Source organism: Hevea brasiliensis, chromosome 9 (genome assembly GCF_030052815.1).
Source record: "Hevea brasiliensis isolate MT/VB/25A 57/8 chromosome 9, ASM3005281v1, whole genome shotgun sequence".
Classification (NCBI taxonomy): domain Eukaryota; kingdom Viridiplantae; phylum Streptophyta; class Magnoliopsida; order Malpighiales; family Euphorbiaceae; genus Hevea; species Hevea brasiliensis.
This window is the reverse complement of record NC_079501.1, coordinates 70,664,192-70,672,373: the sequence shown is the minus strand read 5'-3', so window position 1 is coordinate 70,672,373 and position 8,182 is coordinate 70,664,192.

Genomic DNA, 8,182 nt, shown 5'->3' with positions numbered 1-8,182 from the left:
AGCTCGATGGGATTTTTTTCTGGGACAACATGATGACACAGGGAGGAAGGAAAGAGCCATTTACTATTTAAGCAAGAAATTCAACGAATGTAAGTCAAAATACTCATTCCTGAAAAAAACCTGTTGTGCGTTGGCATGGATAGCGAATCGACTTAAACATTTCATACTGAATCATAAAATGTGGCTCATCTCCAGAATGGATCCAATCAAATACCTATTTGAAAGCCCGTTCATACCTGGAAGAATAGCAAAATGGCAGGTTATACTTTCTTAAATGGCATTGTCTATATGACAAGAAATGCAGCAAAAGGAAGTGTGATAGCCGATCTCCTAGCTGAAAACGCAATAAATGATTATGAGGCTTTAGATTTTGAATTTCCAGATGAGTATATTAAAGCAGTAGGCGATGATGTGGAGGGATCAGATGACATGTGGGATATGTATTTTGATAGAGTAGTCAATTTATCCAGTAATGGGATTGGGGCAGTGCTAGTAGCCCCAGATGAAAAATATTTCTCAATAGCTGTTAAGCTAAGATTTGGCTATACTAATAATGTAGCATAGTATGAAGCCTGTGTGAGTGGCTTATAGGCTACCATTGAAATGAAGATAAGGAAATTAGAGGTGTATGGGGATTCAACTCTAATCATTTACCAAGTTAAAGGGAAATGAAAAACTAAAGACCAAAAACTAATCCCGTATTCAAAATATCTCCTCAAACTAATCAAGGAATTTGAAGAGATTTCCTTCACTCACATGAGCCATGACAAGAACCAATTTGCTGATGCCTTAGCTACTTTAGCCATGATGACTCAAGTGGAGGAAGGCCAGATAATGCAGTTATTACAAATTAAAGCAAGGAGTGAGCTGGCATACTGCTTTATGATTGAAGAAGAAACAAACGACAAACCCTGGTATCATGATATTCTGATGTACATCAAAAATAGAGGATACCCTCCTGGGGCAAGCAGAAACGAAAGAAAAATGATCAGAAGGTTAGTGCTGGGATACTTCCCTAGTGGCGAAATCTTGTACAAGAGAACCTCCAATGGCGAGTTGTTGAGATGCGTGAATGCAAAAGAAGCAAGGAGGATTCTTTTTGAAACCCATGAAGGGAACTGCGCCACTCATGGCAATGGGTATATGATGGTTAAGTAGATCCTAAGGCAGGGTTACTTCTGGACCACTTTGGAAAAAGACTGCATTGAGTACTTTCGAAAATGTCACAAATGCCAAATTTATGCTAATCAGATAAATGTCCCACCTTATCAGCTCTATAATCTTATCTCGCCATGGCCTTTTGTAATGTCGGGCATCGATGTAATTGGTCCAATTAATCCAAAAGCATCTAATGGACACAGGTTTATTTTGGTGGCCATTGATTACTTTACTAAATGGGTTAAAGCTACCTCATATGCTCACATCACTCAAAATACATTTCTAAAGTTCTTTAAGAATAATATTATCTTCCGGTATGGTCTTCTCAGTGAGATTGTCACTGACAATGCCAAGAATTTAAATGGTTTGAAGATTCAGAAGTTATGTGGTCAATACAAGATACGACATCTTAATTTATCACCATATCGACCCCAGATGAATGGAGTTGTGGAAGCTACCAATAAAAATCTCAAGCGAATAATCTGAAAAATGACTATCACTTATAAAGATTGGCATGATATGCTTCCCTTCACCCTTCATACCTATCGAACCATGGTAAGGACATCGACTAGGGCAACTCCATATTCGCTGGTCTACGAGATGGAAGCTGTTTTGCCAATAGGGGTAGAAAATTCCTTCCTTAAGGATTCTAAAAGAGGCAAAATTGGATGAGATAAAATGGGTTCAATCCAGGTTAGATCAGCTGAATTTGATGGATAAGAAAAGACTAATAGCAGTATGCCATGGGCAATTATACTAAAGAAGAATGGATAGAGCATTTGATAAGAATGTACGCCCGTACGAATTTCAATCAGGAGATCTAGTTTTAAAGAAGATCCTCCCAAGTCAAAGCGATTCCCGGGGCAAGTGGTCACCAACTTACGAAGGGCCTTATGTGGTTAAAAAAGCATTTTCTAGCGGTGCACTAATCTTGACTCACATGGATGGGGAAGAATTGCCAAGGCCGGTGAATGCAGATGCTATAAAAATGTATTATGCATAAAAAAAAGGTGGGGGTGAAAACCCGAAAGCGCTTTCTGCAAAATGAGTGAAGAGTGAAAACCCGAAAGGGCACCCCAGAAAAGAGAGCTAAAAAAATAAAAAATAAAATAAATAAATAAAAAAAGGAACCCTAGGAGTGAAAACCCGAAAGGGCGCTTTTAGTCAGAAACGGTGGAGAAATAAAGAGGGTCTCGAGATCAAGGGACAATGAGTTACACAAAACGCTTTTCAGAAGGTCACTTAGAACGTTGGCGATTGAGGGACTTCAAGGTTAACTAAGGGCATTTGCAAGATTTATCCTTGTACCCCTTTCTCTAAAAATTGTATCTTTATTCTTTTGATCATAAAACTATAGTATGATTATCTTCTTATGCCATAAATAAATTTGTCTACCTTGGTTTATGCGCTATTAAATTGTTAAAACTTTTTCTAAGATAAGGATTTAAACACAGGTAATTTCATATACTTCATTTTGATATTTGTAGGAAGGTAAACAATTAACAGGCAACTAGTGTATCTAAAAATGAAAACCCAAAAGGGCTCTTTTAGCAAAATGTGAGAAAGGAGGCGAAAACCCACAAGGGTGCTTTTTGTAAAATGAGTGAAGGGTGAAAATCTGGAAGGACACCCTGAAAAAGTGAGTTCAAAAAAAAAGGGGAAAGGAGGGAGCTAAAGCAAAAAGGGCGCTGGGAGAAAATCATGGGCCAAGCCTTGAGACTCATTCTGACCTTTTCCATTAATCGTTTATCTTTGGGACCTTGTTAAGTAAAGTTTGATTGGATGAACACCTTGCATCACATTTGCTTTGTGAGCATTAAAGGTACATACATAAAACTTATCTATAATAGTTGGTTAAGTCAGCTTCAAGTTGATTTTAATTTCCTATCATCAACCTCTGGATTTAAGATTCAAGTTGATTTTAATTCTCACATTTTAATTTCCTATTATTAACCTCTAAATTCAAGATCCAAGTTGATTTTAATTTTCAGATTTAAATTTCTTGTCATCAACCTCTGGGTTCAAGATTCAAATTTATTTTAATTTCCTGTCATCAACCTCTGGATTTAAGATCCACGTTGGTTTTAATTTTCAGATTTTAATTTCCTGTCATCAACCTCTAGGTTCAAGATCCAAGTTGATTTTAATTTTCGGTCATCAACATTTAGATTCAAGATCCAAGTTGATTTTAATTCTCAGATTTTAATTTCCTGCCATCAACCTCTAAGTTCCAGACCCAAGTTGATTTTAATTTTTTGTTATCAACATCTGGATTCAAGATCCAAGTTGATTTTAATTTTCAGCATTTTAAATTCATGTCATCAACCTCTAGATTCAAGATCCAAGTTAATTTTAATCTTCAGATTTTAATTTCCTGTCATCAACCTCTGGGTTCAAGATCCAAGTTGATTTCCTGTCATCAACCTCTGAATTCAAGATCCAAGTTGATTTTAATTCTTAGATTTTAATTTTCTGTCATCAACCTCTGGGTTTAAGGCCCAGGTTGATTTTAATTTCCTGTTATCAATCTCTGGATTCAAGATCCAAGTTGATTTTAATTTTCAGCATTTTAATTTCATGTCATCAATCTCTGGATTCAAAATCCAAGTTGATTTTAATTTTCAGCATTTTAATTTCATGTCATCAACATTTGGATTCAAGATCCAAGTTGATTTTAATTTTCAGATTTTAATTTTCTATCATCAACCTTTGGGTTCAAGATCCAAGTTAATTTTAATTTCTTGTCATCAATCTCTGGATTCAAGATCCAAGTTAATTTTAATTCTCAGATTTTAATTTCCTGTTATCATCCTCTAAGTTCAAGACCCAAGTTGATTTTAATTTCTTGTTATTAGCCTTTGGATTCAAGATCCAAGTTGACTTCAATTTTCATATTTTAATTTCCTGTCATCAACCTCTGGATTCAAGATCCAAGTTGATCTTAATTTCTTGTCATCAACCGTCCAAGTTGATTTTAATTCTCATATTTTAATTTCTTGTCATCAACCTCTAGGTTCAAGACCCAAGTTGATTTTAATTTCCTGTTATCAATATCTGGATTCAAGATCCAAGTTGATTTTAATTTTTAACATTATTTTCATGCCATCAACCTCTAGATTCAAGATCCAAGTTGATTTTAATCTTCAGTTTTAATTTCCTATAATCAACCTCTGGGTTCAAGATCCAAGTTAATTTTAATTTTTTGTCATCAACTTATGGATTCAATATCCAAGTTGATTTTAATTCTCATATTGTAATTTCCTGTCATCAACCTCTCGGTTCAAGATCCAAGTTGATTTAATTTCTTGTTATCAACCTCTGGGTTCAAGATCCAAGTTGATTTTAATTTCCCAATATTTTAATTTCCTGTCATCAACCTCTGGATTCAAAATCCAAGTTGATTTTAATTTTCAGCATTTTTATTTCCTCCCACCAACCTCTGGATTCTAGATCTAAGTTGATTTTACCTTTCAACATTGATCAACACTAAGGTTTAAGACCCAAGTTATTTCTAGCATTTCAGCTGCCCAAAATATGGTTCTATGTCTTTACATGATTTCTATATGAGAGAATTTTATTCTCCCTAATAGAAAACATGTAAAGAGGGGCAGCTGTAGACACCACATTTTGGGTTGATCTTTAATCACAACTCGCATTTCAGCCAATCTCCCTTGTAGGCGTTTTACCCACTTACTTGACCTCAAGTCATTTTCTCTGAAGCCACAATAACTTGTTCCCAGATGAATAATAAATCCAAGCTCTATCTGATTTCATGAATAAATTGAGCATTTTCCAATCTCTATGTTTATTTGACCTATTTTGATTAATTGTCGAACCATCAGTCTGCATGTAGTTTTCCAATCCCTTAACCCCAAATTTTAGGTAATTCTAGGCAGTTTCAAGATCAGATCTTGCTTGCATTACTCAAATATCTAACCAAGTTAATATCTTATCTGATCTCTGAGTGATCCTGAACCTAGCAAAATTAGAGAGAGACTTAGTCTCAAATAATGTATTTTCAAAGGTTTCCCAATCTCATCTTTGCGCTTAATGTTTACCGATCTCTTTAAGCAGTCATGTTCGATAACCAATCTTAAGATTTGTGATTGGACTTATCCAATTAATTAGGAATTGAATTAACGCTCATTCGTTCTTAGCTTGGTATTTTTTCGATCTCATTAAGAACCGATCAATAAAGAAATCGAGAAATAGAAGGAGGGATCAGGAAGCAGGAAAAGATCGAATGCTGGAAGAGTGGATGAAGATCAGAATAAGAAGGCTCAGATCAGTCAACCATAATGAGAGATCGGGTAGACCGAGGAATGACCTATAGAGATCAGAGGTGCTTGAGGAGTCGAATTGTTTCCAATCATGACCTTTAATTTATAAGTTTAACTCCTTGCTGTTGGATTGCAAGCGATTAAAGTAGCTCAGTACATCCCAATTTACATCGTTGATCATAATTGTAAGGACTGATTTGAAACCCTTAGATCAAAAAGTGAATAACTAATTCAACACCATTTGTTCCTAGCCCTTTGATCCATTTTGTAAGGTGAGATTCTTAACCGTTGGATGAAAGGACAAAGATCCTGAATGAAATCCTAACCTTTAATTTTGATTCTCTTTAATTTTAAGACATAGGATTGTGTCCTTTTAGATCCAAACCCTTCATCTCCTCTTGTTGAAATCTTGAGCACCCATCTCCTATAAATACTTGCATGCAATACTATAGAGGTGGTGGTGATTATCAAGGAAAAACCCTGAATTTTTGTTGTAGCTTTATTGTCTTTCAATTAGAAACTCCCAAGGTTTTTAGAGACTTTAGAAACAAGTTTTCTAAAAGATCTCATGACTAAAGCTATAGGTCTTGCAATCCATATCCTTAACAACCATGCACCATCTTGAAAACCCAAGCATAGCCCGTCAATAAGATCTCACATTCATCACCTTCGGCACCTCAGAATCACCTTACCGTCTCAGCTTTAGTAGCTCTGGATTCGCAAGGACATCGGTACCGACTCACCCGTTGTTTAAGCTCTTTACAAGTAAGCGTTTAACTTATCATTCTCAAAGTATCACTAGCCGATGTTCATGACATGAGTATTTTTAAGGTTCTTCATCACATCGAATCTTCAGAATAAGTTTACATCAAATTTGACTTATTTCACAAATATAACCTTTTTTTTTATTGTGACGTTTGCGAGTTTTACTTTTATCGTTACTTTATTCTTAATTTTCTTCATTTTATTTCGTATGAGAAATGATAGGTCGAGTCACTGATATTCTGTAAGTACCATAAGGAGCACAGATGGAAGTGATGATATGAAGATACCCGATCTGAACAAAAGAAAATGATTAGGAAAAGTTCAAACAAATTGAGAGGTCAACTACTTAGACTAGCTTAGAAAGGTACAGAATGAGATCGGGAACCGAGATTAGCTCGTTTGGGCAAATTATGAAATCGAAAAGATTTCAGACAATGAGCCGAGATTAGTTCGGATGACAAATTACGAGATAGGAAACCAAAATAAGCCCGAATAACTTAAGTTACGAAATTGGAAGCCGAGATGAGTTCAGACAATAAATCATGAGATCGAAAAATAAGTAAGTTCAAAGTTCAAAGATGCCTTCATTCTAGTTTTGAAGTAGGGTTGAAAAGAGTTTGGTTCCACGTCCGAGACCTTTAGAATCCACCTTTAACAAATCAGGGGGGTCGAAAGAGCGTCCTTTCCTAGAACTCCTATAATTTAACCTTTTATAAAGTGTCTGATACTATATCAGAGAGACCGGGAGAGAGTCCTTTCCTGAATTCTCTTGGCCAAAGTTCTAATAAAAATGTTTTAGGAGATCGGGAGAGAGTCCTTTCCTGAATTCTCTTAGCCAAAGTTCTAATAAAAATGTTTTAAAATATCGAGAGAGAGTTCTTTCCTCAATTCTTTGAGCCAAAGTTCTAATAAAAATATTTCAAGAGATCAGGAGAGAGTCATTTCCTTAATTCTCTTAGCCAAAGTTCTAATAAAAATGTTTGAAGAGATTGGGAGAGTGTCCTTTCCTAAATTCTCTTAGCCAAAGTTCTAATAAAAATGTTTTAAGAGATCAGGAGAGAGTCTTTTCCAGAATTCTCTTAGCCAAAGTTCTAATAAAAATGTTTTGTATAAATTAGGGAAGATTAGGAGAGAGTCCTTTCCTTTTTAGCCCCAATACTTTTATTATAAAATTCATCACATATTCTAAACAATGGGTCTACGGAAGAGTCCTTCTAAAGAATCCCGAATCTTATATTGAGGCCTGATGGAGAGTCCTCCTCAAGGCCCTCATATTTCTATTATTACAGTAGAGTTCTTTCTTCAATTTGGCTTAATAAAAAAATATCATAATTCCAAAAGCATTAAATTACTTTAAGATGAAATGATATGGGCAAAGGTTTCACTGGTAATTATGCTGATTATGGGACCTTCCTTTATTAACTGAGAGTCCTCATTAATAAAGGGAATTCTCTAAGTTTTAATTAACACATCCTTTTTGAATTAGAGTCCTCATTAAAAGGAATGAAAATCTATACCCATATTAGTTCTCAAAGTATCCATTACACACACCGGACCCTCAGTTATTTGAATGCCAATGATGAGGCACATAATGTGTGAGCCGAGAGTCCTCCTCACTCGTTATGAATATTTAGGGACTAAATAACACCTCTTCAGAATTAGAGTCCTAATAATTTGATGAGGGAGGAACTTAACAAATACATAACAAATTAAAGAAACATAATATCAATTCACTGTAGGGTCATCCCATATACTGGTGTTCTTGGGTAACACAAAATAGTGAAATATCAAATGTCCCTTTTATAAATAATAGGGACCAACATCATAATACTAACCCCAAAATTATCGATCTTAAATTATAAAGAGTGCATTTTTAAATCTGCTTGCCCTCATTAAGGGATGAGGTAGGGTGCCTAACACCTTCCCCATACGTAAATAGACCCCTAGCCTAGAATCTCTGTGTTAGAAGTGGTTTTATA